The 13,873-nt window shown below is 50.5% G+C and overlaps 1 protein-coding gene and 1 pseudogene across 5 annotated transcripts in view; both read left to right on the top strand.

The window, feature by feature from the left end:
- The window catches only part of CEP164 (centrosomal protein 164), a 459,099-nt gene that overhangs the window by 439,556 nt on the left and 5,670 nt on the right, over positions 1–13,873 (top strand). The gene's annotated exons all lie outside the window — the stretch shown is intronic.
- LOC147732504 (uncharacterized) lies at positions 911–2,004 on the top strand (annotated as a pseudogene).

The raw sequence follows: 13,873 nt of genomic DNA, 5'->3' as shown, positions 1-13,873 counted from the left end.
GGGTGTACTCGCTGTACTTCCTGATCCCAAAAAAGGACAGGTCCCTCAGACCCATACTGGACCTCAGGCCTCTAAACCAATACATCTTGTCAGAACACTTTCACATGCTCACATTACAGCAGGTTCTACCGTTACTCAGTCAGGGAGATTTCCTTGCAACACTAGATCTAAAGGATGCATATTTCCATATACCGGTACACCCGTCACACAGAAAATATCTCAGATTTACCATTCAGGATCAGCATTATCCGTTCAAAGTCCTCCCTTTCGGAGTAACAACAGCACCCAGGGTGTTTACCAAGTGCCTGGCGACAGTGGCTGCACACCTACGGAGACAGAACGTTCACGTCTACCCTTATCTGGACGACTGGCTCATCCAAGCAAAGTCGGCCCAGCAATGTGCCACCCACATGTCCCACACCATTCACCTTCTTCACAATCTGGGGTTTTCACTGAATTATCCAAAGTCCCACCTTCAGCCCGCCCACGTACGGCAGTACTTGGGCACAACAATAGACACTCTGGCAGCCAAAGCACAGCCAAATTCAGTGAGGATCAACAGCATGCAATTGCTGATACGGAAATTCAAACCACAACACTCGCTTCCAGCACGAGTGTTCATGCAGTTGATAGGCATGATGGCCTCCTGCATCTTCATAGTCCCGCACGCGAGACTACACATGCGTCCGCTTCAGGAGTGCTTAGCACGTCAGTGGAATCAGGCTCACGGACAATTGAAAGACCTAGTTTTGGTGACCGGTCGTGCATACAGCTCTCTGCATTGGTGGAACCCACAAAACCTTTGCAGGGGCCGACCGTTCCAAGAGCCTGTGCCACAGATAATACTGACGACGGACGCATCTCTCCAGGGATGGGGAGCTCATGTACTCCACTACACAGTGCAGGGACTATGGACGACACAGCAGAAAAAGATGCACATCAACCTTCTGGAACTGATGGCAATCTTCATGGCAATGAAAGCATTCAAAGTACATTTGTGCAACAAAGTAGTGTTGATCCGGACGGACAACATGACTGCCATGTACTACATACAGAAGCAGGGAGGTACACACTCTCCACAGTTGTCTCATCTGGCTCAGAGCATATGGAAGTGGGCCATTCAGAGAAACATCTTCCTCATGGCAGAACACCTCCCAGGCAAGGACAATCAGATGGCGGACCTGCTCAGCAGGCACAGCCACCAAATGCACGAGTGGGAGATACATCCATCAGTACTCCAACCGTACTTCCAGCAGTGGGGTCATCCAGAGATAGACCTATTCGCCACAAGGGAAAACGCAAAATGCCAAAGCTTTGCCGCCAGGTTCCCACACCCACAGTCGCAGGGCAATGCGATATGGATGAACTGGTCAGGCATATTTGCGTACTCTTTTCCACCAGCACCGCTAATACCGCTGGTGGCACGCAAACTGAGGCAACACTCGATGACTCTCATCCTGGTTGCTCCAACGTGGGCATGCCAACCATGTTACACCACATTTCTAGAACTCTCCGTGGTACCGCATCAAAAGCTACAACTCACACCCAGACTTTTGACGTAGAGCCATGGCAACATTCAGCATCCAGATCCGCAACAGCTCAACCTGGCGATCTGGCTCCTGAGGTCTTAGAATTTGGCTACCTCAACCTGCCTCCTGACTGTATGGATATCATAAGGGAGGCAAGAAGGCCCACAACTAGAGCATGTTATGCGGCGAAATGGAAGCGATTTGTCATTTATGGTGCCAACAACAACATTAATCCGCTAGATGCATCTACTCACAACATCATCTGTTATCTATTACATCTATACAAATGCAATCTGGCCTATGCTTCCATTCGTATACATTTATCCGCAATAGCAGCTTATCTCCAAAATAGGCAGCATCTCTCACTTTTCAGAGTGCCTGCCATCAAAGCTTTTCTGGAGGGACTCAAACGAGTTACCTCCCAGACACCCACCGGCACCTGTATGGAACCTGAATGTGGTCCTTACCAGACTGATGGATCCACCTTTTGAGCCTCTACACTCATGCGAGATACAATTCTTAACATGGAAAGTGGCTTTCCTAATAGCAATCACATCGCTACGACGAGTTAGTGAACTTCAAGCACTAACTATCCAAGAGCGATTCATACAGATTCTCTCCAACAGGGTGGTACTACGCACTAACCCTAAGTTTCTGCCTAAAGTAGTTTCACAGTTCCATATGAATCAAACTATTGAACTGCCAGTGTTCTTCCAGAATCCATACTCAGTGGCAGAGAGAATGCTCCACACACTAGACGTCAAAAGAGCTCTAATGTACTACATAGATAGGACAAAAGATTTCAGGAAGACAAAACAACGGTTTGTTGCCTTTTCACCACAACACAAAGGCAACCCCATTTCAAAAGCAGGTATAGCCAGGTGGATCGTTAAGTGCATACAGATTTGCTATCAAAAGGCTAAGCGCACATTAACGATTCCCCCAAGATCCCACTCAACACGAAAGTTAGGGGCATCTATGGCTTTCCTTGGAAACATTCCTTTAGAGGAAATCTGTAGAGCAGCCACGTGGTCTACCATACACACATTTACCAAACACTACTGCGTAGATGTGCACTCCAAACAGCAGGCAGCTGTAGGACAGGCTGTCCTAAAAACACTTTTTCAGACTGCTGCAGCTGGCACGGGCAGCCGCCACTAAAAGAGGGACTGCTATATATTCTATGCACAGATATGAATTCAGCAGCCCACATGCCTCGAACCGAATATGCTACTTACCAGTATGCATCTGTTCTTGGCATGTAGGGCTGCTGACATTCATATCACCCGTCTTCCTCCCCGGCGCCTGTAGCAGCTGCAGCACTCAGAATTACTCTTAGCATGGTCATCACTTACTGTACTACACTCCATCTCTGCCACAATGGCGAAAAACAATCTGAGGATGGAGAGGATGCCCATGCGCACTGTAGTCCAGGGGAGGAGCCACCTATCTCGTGATACTTCGAAGACTCTTCCAGGACAACAATGTGCAATCATCCGGACCCAACACTAGGTGGCGATCTATGCACAGATATGAATGTCAGCAGCCCCACATGCCAAGAACAGATGCATACTGGTAAGTAGCATATTCGTTACTCCAGGTGGCCCATCCCAAGAGGTTTTATGCATACTTCAATTATGCCTGGTTATGGTATGTTATATAAGCGTATAGCGTGCCTAGTAAAACGTGCTCACATCTTGGAGGCAGAAAGCACCAGTTTTAAGTTTATATACTTTGAATAGTGCAAAAGTAGCACCTGATAAATATCTTGCCCTGCGTTATCTGCATTTATTGGGTTCACTATTTTGGCCCAAGTTTGAGCAAGAGTTTAGAGTTTATGAGGCCATGGGCACAGAAATATCTGGGGTCTCTTGTTCAGATTACATATGGCTCATTGCTGGTCACCTGGGAATTTGTGGTAATATCTCACCTGGTAAATGCTTGAACCCAGGGTGTGGCAGTTACCCTGGTTAGTATTCCTACATCACTCAGAGGTATAGAAACTTTGAACAATGCATTTTCCCAGCATGTTTTTGGACAGGTTTTACCTGTTGAAAGTATTTTTAGAGAAAACATGGTTCCGTTTTTACAGTGAAAATCTGAATCCTGATTTAGGTGGAAACACCTGAGTCTGGATGACTAGATGAGTTGTAATGAAGCCTTAAACTTAAGTGCTCGAAGTTACACAATTCCATGACCCTGGAAAGGCTTTCTAGTAGGGGATAGGATTCACTGATAAAGGCTTCCGATGCAGGTCAACAGAACTATGAGGCAAATTAAAATTTCCTGATGAGGGAACTGGAAGGGTGGATACTAAGGAAGAATAATTCTCTGCAGCAGTAGGTGGCTTCCTGTGGCTCTGCGTCCGTTGCTGGCGTCGTATGTGCTGTGATGACGTCACAGAGACTATTTAGGCGCCACCCATGCGCGCTGGTGTCAGTTCTTTTTTTCTGCGCCAGTAAGTGCAGATCCTTTTAGAGCACGTACCCTAGTCAATTTTTAACTATCTTTTTGAGACTTTTGTCTTGTGTTGGTTTTTCTGGTGCTAGTAGGGATGCCTGGTTTTAAGTCTTGCACGACCTGCCGTCGCAATATGTCGATGACGGACCCTCATGACGTCTGTCTCTACTGCCTGGAGCACGACCATGATTCCCGGTCCTGTCTGGACTGTAGGGCTATGGCCCAGAAGGCCCTGAGGGATCGGTTTGGAGTTTGGCACTCGTCCCCGTACTGTTTCCAAATCCAGGGGTCGTTCCCGTGACCGCTCGTGGAGTCGTCACCACCGCTCTTCTTCCCCTTTGGATTCGGGTAAGAGACGGCACAAAAAGAAGTTGAGGAAGCGTTTATGCTCTCTGACGTCCCCTTGTCGGTCCCCAGACGTCCCCCCCGTCGGTCCCCGGACGCAAACGAAGGGGACAGGGGCTGCGGCTTCTTCGGAGCCTGGGAGTCCTGCAGCCTACCCGCCTTACCTGGGTCTGTCGGCGACTCCTGCACAAATGCAAGAATTCCTTGCTGCCATGGACCTCCTGTTTAGGCCTCGGGCTCCCACTGGTGCGCCTTTGGGCCCGCGGTCCCGTGTCCGTATCCTGCTGGTCCGTCGACTCCTTTGGCGGATCCAGCTCCAGCGCCGTCAGTGGCTCCAGGCCCCGGCGCCGCAGGATCCTGCGCCCCTGGCTCCGGCCTCGGCGCCAAGAGGTCCCATGCTGCCGGCCCCGGCGCTGCTCTTGGCTCTGCCCTGGCGCTGCTCTTGGCTCTGCCCTGGCGCTGCTCTTGGCTCTGCCCTGGCGCTGCTCTTGGCTCTGCCCTGGCGCTGCTCTCGGCTCTGCCCCGGCTCTGCTCTCGGCTCTGCCGGCGCCGCCGCACTGGATCCCCTGTTTCCGCCCCTGCCCTGTTTCCCGGAGGTGTTTCGTCCCCGCCTGGGATCCGAATTGGGAACCGGCGCCGGCTCTGCCCCGGCCGGCGCCATTCCTGTCGCCGTTTATTCCTTCACCGGTCCCTGCCCCGCCGCCGAGGCCTGTGCCTTCGGGGCTGGCGGAGGAGGATGACTGGGAAGAGTTTGAGGACCCGCTTGCTCATCAGTGTGATTCAGAGCAGGACTGGGTGAATGACTTGGAGAATGACTTGGAGGAGGCTGGCGGCCTCAACGTCTGCTCTGATCCAGGGCTTGCCTCTCCCCTGCCCACTATGGAGGAAGGCTCCTCGTATACGGTGGTGCTCTGTCGGGCTGCTGAGGTCCCTAACCTAGATCTCCCCACGGTGGCCCTGAAGATCAATCTCCTCAATGAGGTGCTCCAGCCAGCGTCCACTTCTTCGGAGCCGCTGCTGCCCTTTAATTATACCCTCACCGAAGTCTTGTTGGTGACTTGGTCACAGCCCGCCACCGGGGCCCATGGTGATAAGAATGTCACCAGGTGTCATCGCCTGGCGCTGGGTGACCCTGATAAGGACTCTAAGAGATTGGAGCAGTTTGGCAAGCGGTTGTTCTCTTCGGCCAGCTTAGGACTGCGGTCAGTGAACACCGCTTGCCTTCTGGGCCGCTATTCCCATGCTGTGTGGGATTCCGTGACTGAGGTGTTGCCTCTGTGCCCAGAGGAGGTCCAGGCTGTGCTGTCGCTGGCAGTGGCTGAGGGTAAGGACGTGGCTAGATTCGCCATTCGTTGTGGCTTGGACACCGCAGACTCTCTTGGTAGGGCAAATTCCATGTCCGTCCCAAGATGCTCCCTGGAGTGATAGCTGCACTATAGAAAAGCACAATTACATTACATTACATTACGCCTGGCTGCAGTTCAGTGGGTTCTCCCAGGACGTTCAATGCTCGCTTATGGACATGCCTTTTGACGTCATTAGCCTGTTTGGTGATAAGGCCGACACGGTGCTGGAGCGTTTTAAGGACTCTCAAGTAACGGCCAAGTTCTTGGGCCCTTCCACCATGTGCCCGGCCACTTCCGCGTTTCATTCCTTTTGTGGTCAATGCAGAGGCACCCCTGGCCGTTCGTTCAGCCAAAAGCCCACGTAGAACCAGCCTTAGCAGGCCCGTGCGCGCGGCGGCCGCCCGTGGTGGCTCCGGGGGCCGATGTGAGGTTCAGTCCACCACCGCCCATGAACGTCTACCTCAAAGCCTTCCTAGTCTGAGCTTCGGGTCACATCCCATGCCAGTAGGTGGCAAGATTCGCCATCACCTTCCCCATTGGTGTTCTGTCACTTCTGACAAGTAGGTGTTGCAGCTCATCCGGAGGTGCTACTCCCTCCTCATCGAGTCTGCCCTCCCAGCCATGCCACCTCAGTTCCACCACTGGATCATTTTGCTCTTCTCCGGCAGGAAGTCACAGCCCTCTTGGCCATGGGGGCCATTGAGCGCGTTCCTGGGCCGGAAGTAGGACGTGGTTGTTACTCACACTACTTTCTGGTCCCCAAGAAGGACAAAGGGGGCTTGCGCCCCATCTTGGACCTCAGGGACGTCAATCGCTTCCTCCGAAAGGAGAAGTTTAAAATGTTGACTCTGGCTCAGGTCTTGGCTGCCCTCGACCCTGGAGACTGGATGGTAGCGTTGGACTTGCAGGATGCATATTTTCACATCCCCGTCCTTCCAGCCCACCGGCGTTACCTGCGGTTCACGGTAGGCCAGGAGCATTGTCAGTTTGCTGTGCTCCCCTTCGGCCTTACCAGCGCCCCTCGGGTGTTCACAAAAGTGATGGGGGAGGTCGCAGCTCATCTGCACAGGTCACGGTTGTCAGTCTTCCCATTACCTCGACAACTGGTTGTTAAAGGCAGGCTCGCCCCAGGCAGTTGTCACCCATCTTCAGACGGCCGACCTCCTGCACTTGCTGGGGTTCTCCGTCAATGTGCCGAAGTCGCACCTGAGTTCCTCTCAGATGCTCCTCTTCATCGGAGCGGTCTGGATTCGGTGCAGTTTCGGGTTTATCCCCCCGAGCAGCGATTCTTTGATATTCAGGCTATGATTTCGATCTTTCTGCATCTATCCCGGGTTTCAGTCAGGATGACCCTCCGGCTCCTGAGCCTGATGGCCTCCTGCATCCTGCTAGTGCGACATGCCAGATGGCATATGCATTCTCTGCAGTGAGACCTGAAGTTCCAATGGGCACAACATCAGGGCAACCTCCGATCACATCCAGATCTTGGAGGGCACTGCACGACACTTGCAGTGGTGGCTCACGAATCACAATTGGGTCAATGGCAGATCCTTCTCCCTTCCCCAACCGGAGCACACAGTGGTGACGAATGCGTCCCTCCTGGGATGGGGAGGCCACTTGGGAGATACGGAGATCAGAGGGATCTGGTCTCCGGCAGAGTCCCGGCTCCATATCAACCTTTTGAAGCTTTGGGCGATTGCACTGAAAGCATTCCTTCCCTCTGTGAAGAGAATGCGCAATGTCATCAGTTCTGCGCGTTGGAATTTCCAAGGCGGCACTCGCTCGGCGATGCTTTTCATCGTGAGTAGAGCTGCGGTCTGTTGTACGCCTTTCCGCCTATACCCCTTCTGCCCAGAGTGCTGAAGAAGATTTGGCGCGGCGGGCCCAAGTCATTCTTGTGGCTCCGGATTGGGCACGAAGATACTGGTATCCCGAGCTACTCAGCATGGCGATCGATACCCAGATCTGACTTCCTCTTTGGGAGGCTCTTCTGTCGCAGCCGCAGGGGACGGTCCTCCACCCGAACCTGTCCAGCCTCCACCTCCATGCGTGGAGATTGAACGGCGACAGTTGACAGCTTTCGATCTTCCTCCCGAAGTCTGTGAAGTCATTTTGGCAGCCAGGCGTCTCTCCACAAAAACGGTATATTCCTGCAGGTGGAACAAGTTTGTGGCATGGTACTCGGCTAAAGCTGTGGATCCCCTTTCTGCCCCTCTTTCCGAGGTTCTTCTATCCCTCCTTTTCCTGGCCCAGCAGGGCTCTGCTCTGGGCACTGTCAAAGGTTATCTTTCTGCCATCTCCACCTTTCTAAGGCTCCCTGATCAACCTTCTCTTTTTAAGTCTCCGGTTGTTAACCATTTTCTGAAAGGTATTACGCACACGTTTCCACCTTTGCCGTTCATAATGCCTCAGTGGGACTTGAATCTTGTCTTGACATATCTGATGTGCGCTCCCTTTGAGCCCCTCCATAACTTTCCTTTGTCTCCTCACTCTCAAGACGGCTTTCCTGGTAGCTATCACCTCTGCCAGAAGAGTGAATGAGCTCCAGGCTCTTTCTTGTAAACCTCCTTTCCTTTCTGTTCATCCGGACAAGGTGGTTTTAAGGACTCGTCGTTATTTCTTGTCAAAGGTTGTTACGCCCTTTCACATCGGGCAGACCATTACTTTGCTCACCTTCATTCCGCCTCTGCATCCTTCGAAAGAGGAAGAGAGGCTCTATCGTCTGGACCCAAAAAGTGCTCTCTTTCTACCTGAGCCGCACACAACAGTTCCGGGTGGATGACCAGCTCTTTGTTGGCTACGTGAGTGCCAAAAAAAAGATTGGGCCGTGCACAAGCGGACCATCTCTCGGTGGGTCGTTCTCTGCATCAAGGCCTGTTACTCTTTGGCTAAGAAGGAGCCCCCTGTGGGGCTGCTTGCCCATTCCACCAGGGCAACGGCAGCTACTACTGCTTTGGGTCGCGGCGTTCCCTTGCAGGACATTTGTCAGGCAGCTTTGTCAGGCAGCTACGTGGGTCTGGCTGCACATGTTTACCAAGCATTACTGACTTGACAGTCAAGTCCGGAGAGACGGCTTCTTTGGCCGTTCTGTTCTCCGTGACTTTCTGGTGTAATCTTGTTCGCAGTCCCACCACCGGGGTTGGTATTGCTGGGTATCTATTCTAAGGTAAGGAATCTATCACTAACGTGTCTCTTTCAGATGCACAAGTTACTACTTGTGTACCGATATATCTGTAAGAGACATTAGTTAGTGATGGATTCCTTACCGCCCCACCCATCCTCCCCGTTCCTCAAACTGATTACTAGGGTTAAGGACATCCCTTTCAGGGCCCTAGTTTTCAATGCAACAGTGGTCAATATCTTGCATGGCTCTGCGTTCCTGGCGCGGAAAGTCGTGTACAGAATTGAGGCCAGCGCACATGGGCGGCACCTAAATAGTCTCTGTGACGTCATCTCGGCGCATACGATGCCAGCGACCGACGCGGAGCCGCAGGACGCCACCTACTGACGTGCAGGAGTACTGCTAAGCAAAACTTTCCAGATCCAGTCTGTCGCCTGGGGATATTCTAAGGTAAGGAATCTATCACTAACTGATGTCTCTTACAGATATATCGTTACACAAGTAGTAACTTGTGCGCCGCGCTACATGCTCGGGCTCTATACAGTAAGTTATGCTACAGAGCTTACAAGTAAGGGAGATACCAAAAAGCTCAGACCTCAACTGTATCCAACGGCGGCTGCTATTTAACGGCGGAGGGTCGGGTGAGTAGGGGAATGAAAACAAAAATAAAACAATCCCTTACCTGTGTGCCGCCGCGCCTTTTCGGTCCTCTTTACCCGCTTCCAGGACAAAGCAGAAACAGGAAACACCCGGACATTCAGGCTCCCTTAAGCCAATCACAGCATTGTGATTGGTCTGAGCGCCGTGGTTCGGCACTCAGACGGGGACAGGGAGCCTGGGCATGTTTTCCACCCAGACTGTGATGCAGCCTGGGTGGAGAACATGCAAAGTGAGCCTGGGCATGTTCTCCACCCAGGCTGTGATGCAGCCTGGGTGGAGAACATGCAAAGTGAGCCTGGGCATGTTCTCCACCTAGGCTGTGATGCAGCCTTGGTGGGGAACATGCAAAGTGCTCATGACGGTTTGGCCAAACCGTCATGGGCACTTAAGAGAGTCCGAACCACTCCTCCTCCAGCTCCTCTGTGAGAGGCCCGCCCCAACCTAGCTGAGAAACAACGGAAAAATAAAATGATAACAGTGAGTTTTTTTATTTTTTCCTTTTTGACCTGCTCTGTGGGGTGACGCTCCTCCGCTTTAGCGGTCGAGCCGCCCCACAGATTACAAAGAATGCTCCTGCTCACAGTGGCGTAGCCTCTGGGCCCTGATACAAGTAATGAAACTTGGTTCACTTCACCTGGTTTGGTGGGTTACAGAGACTATAAAGGATCTGACAACTTTTCTATCCCACATGTTCTGGAGATCTGTCAAGCTCCTCGGGTCACACAGATTATAGAGGTTCAATCCAGTGACTGCAGAGTTTGCGGATTACAGAGATGTACAGTGGCCGTCTGACAGGAGAGCTATCCCTCATGTCACAGATATCTTACAGTCCCAGTCAAAATCATTTTCCATCGACTTAAAAAAATGTACAGGCTTCTTATTTATGTTACATATTTCAAACAGGATCAGCCATTTTATGTCCAAACTAGTTCTGTGATTTTACAGTCTCATGTGTCTTTGACAGCAGAGTTGTATCACAGGTGGTCTAGATATTTCAGGGACAGACATATGACTGAAGAGCTATGAAGTACAAACAAATTTTAAGAGATCGGGGAGCTTGGCAGCAAAACAGTTCCTTAAAACACTTTGATCTTGCGGGACCAGCGGTTATCCATAAAGTTAAAATTGTCTTGCATGCCTAACTTTTAGACAGAACTACTCCTCCGTTTATACAGATTCTCAGGCAACAAACCTGTCAGGTTACTTGACTCCTAAAATCTAAAGTTGCAGACTTAGAAAACCATATTAAACGGATCTCAGGGGCTCAGGTGTCTGACAGCAACACTGTCCCTTAGGGCATGCAGCTCTTACAGGCTGAGGTCTCAGAGTGCAGGAAAAAATATTATCATGGTTAAACAGATCGCAGAGGTTTGGAGTTAGAGAGGACAACACCACTAGATTAAAAGGAATGTATACAGCATCGGACCCCTGATAGCAAAATTATATTTTTTAGTTGGGGATTCTTACAAAGTCAGACATCTGCCTGCGGTATCCCTACACTACAGGCAGATCTATCCTTCCAGCTACAATAAGAGTACTTGCTCAGACTTCAGGCTTGAAAGATATCCTTCCATTTACGAAGAAGCTTCATAGGCCAGAAAACGTTTGGCTCAGCAGTTGGCAATGCTCTTACAGGTAGAATGGATGAAATTCCATTATCAACAGATCACTAAAAAGGTAATCAAAGAGGTTGTTATTCCAGCTGTTTTCGGGTAATATAGCTGGATTTCAAGCTTCCCCTACACACATAGGAATGCACAGCAAAGGTAAACTCAGCTCGCTCGCAGAATGATATGGACATCAAGCATAGAGCAAGCGGGAGTAGAAGTGAAAACCTTACAGCATAGTAGGAGCAGCTCTGCCTCTCCCATCGATCAGACAGCATTTGTATAGCACAATACTTGCACCCCTAGGGGTATCTGGGTGCTCTGTCTCTATTAAAGAGCCAGGTCTTGAGTCTCTACTGAAGGCTGCCAGTGAGGGGACTGTACAGAGCTGGAGGGGAAGTTCATTCCATGTCATGGCATGGTGTATGAGAAAAAGCTGCGACGGATGTGGGGGGTGCAAGAGCAAGTGAAAAGGAGCACAGGTGTGTAGCGGTTGGTGGAAGTTCAGTTGGTGGTTGAAGTAGGCGGGTCCTAAGTCGTGGAAGGCTTTATAGATGTGTGTAAGGATCTTTAACTGGGTGTAAGGATCTTTAACTGGCATCTCTTCTGATTGGGGAACCAGTGGTGGTCTCTCAGGTGGGGGTGATGTGGCTTCGTTTGGGGGAGGTCCAGGATGAGTCTGGCTGCCTCTCTCTATATGCTCTGGAGTCTTCTGAGGAGCTGGGGGGAAATGCCGGAGTAGAGGGCATTGCCATAGTCGAGGCGGCTGGTGACGAGGGCCTGAATGACAGTCTCTGGTGGTGTTTGAGATCCATCTGAAGATTCTATGACCAAACAAAGTGTGTGGAAGCAGGAGGAGGCGACTGCTTTAACTTGTTGTTTCAGTTGGCTGTCAAGAATGATGCCGAGGTTGCGAGCATGGTTGTTCGGCGTGGGCGTGGGTCAGAGTTCTGCAGATCACCAGATGTAGTCCCATGCGGAGGTGTTCTTCCCAAAGGTCAGTACTTCAGTTATGTCTGAGTTTTGTTGGAGGCAGTTGTTTCTCATCCATTTGTCTACGGTGTTCATGGCATTGCAGAAGTTGGTTTTGGCTTTGGAGGGGTCCACATGAGCAAAAGGATCAGTTGTGTGTCATCCGCTTAGGAGAGAGATTATGTTGAGTCAGTGAAATCTGATGACGTCTACGAGAGGGGTCCTGTAGATGTTAAACAGAGTGGGGCTGAGGGATGATCCTTGTGGTACGCCCCGTATGATGTCTTTGGGTGCGGAGGTGAGGGGAGGCAGTCTGATGCTCTGTGCGTCCTGTAAGGAAGGAGGCTATACACTTCAGGGCGACTTGCTGCATGCCTATTTTGTAGAGCCTGTTTAGGATGGTGTCATGGGCGACTGTGTTGAATGCTTCAAAGAGTTCGATGAGGATCAAGGCCACAGTCTGTCCACAATTGAAGAGCATTCTGATGGTGTCTGTGGCGGCAATCAGCGCGGTCTCAGTGCAGTGGTTGGCACGGAATCCTGATTGAGAGGCATCCAGTATGTGGGTTTGTTCCAGGAAATTGGTGAGCTTACTCAAGTACTTTGGCCGTATAGGGGAGCAGGGACACACAAAACATGAGAAGCACAGGCAGCTGGGCAGTTTATACAGGCAGCAGTGCATGCAAAGAGCAAGCTTCCTCACACCCAGCTACATGTGAATCAGTTCATCAGACTACCTCCAAAGAGGCAGCACAGGTGGTAGCATTGAAATTATCTAAACCACATTTCTACAACACACTCACATCCACACTCGCTTGCACGCTTTCGCACACATTTGGTTTTTTTTGCAGGGTGGCATGGCTGTGTAGTTCATTAGTTACCAGGCTGAGAACTACACCTCAGCAGTTGGAATGTGTGCTTCTGTGTCTCTCTGCACGAAACAGATGGTATGTGTTAACTTTTGTAGTAATGTCAACACTCCCAGCTGGGTTAATTTTTTAACAATAATGTTAAAAGTACAGAAATAAATAACTAAATAATAATAAATAAATGCAGTGCATGAAAGTGCGCCTCTCACTAGTTTGTGCTATAAATGTTTTACTCTAATATTTAAAATGTGCACAACAGAGTGCTGTATAAATAAAATGTGTGTTTTTGTTATTCTATGGTAGAGCTCAAATGCGATTGTCATGGGCAATTGCCCAATGTACTATATAGCAATCTCCCGGTGGGAGTTGTCCCCCAGTGCACCGCTTTATGAAGTACCCGAAGGTATAATTAATTTCAAACAAACACCGAGTTCATTCCATGTAAATTTGTAATTGTAATTATCACTTCTTCATTACAAATTCGTAACTTTCTTCCGTGTGGTAAAAGTACTCTTCAAACGTCAGTAAATACATCCACAATATTTCTTTCTACATCCCTATGCATTTCGGGCTTCTCTAGCCCTTCATCAGGGGAATAGTCTGTATACAAATGAAAAAGGGACTGTTTTCAGGGGCGATATCTCCTGTTCATATATGTAAATGTATAGGCATTTATATAGCGCACTACTTACCCGTAGGGTCCCAAGGCTAATGGGTATCTCCAGGGTGAGACCAGGCATCCCCGGCGGTCTGGTGGGGCCGTTAGTGAAGATGAGGCAAGCTAATGCCCAGAGTTGCCGAGTGTGATCGCTGATCAGAGTGGGCACCGAGGCGAGAGAATTATCGAGTCCGCTGACCCTGGTCCAGAAACCTGCCGCGCCGGGAATCGAACCCTGGTCCCGGGCCGTCCTCTGCTCTCGGGTCTGCCGCCTCTAACCAGTGAGCCACACTACTTCACTAATAT

The sequence above is a fragment of the Lissotriton vulgaris genome, chromosome 2_1 (genome assembly GCF_964263255.1).
Source record: "Lissotriton vulgaris chromosome 2_1, aLisVul1.2, whole genome shotgun sequence".
Lineage (NCBI taxonomy): Eukaryota > Metazoa > Chordata > Amphibia > Caudata > Salamandridae > Lissotriton > Lissotriton vulgaris.
Note: the sequence above shows the minus strand (reverse complement) of the source record. Positions and strands in the feature narration are given on the sequence as shown.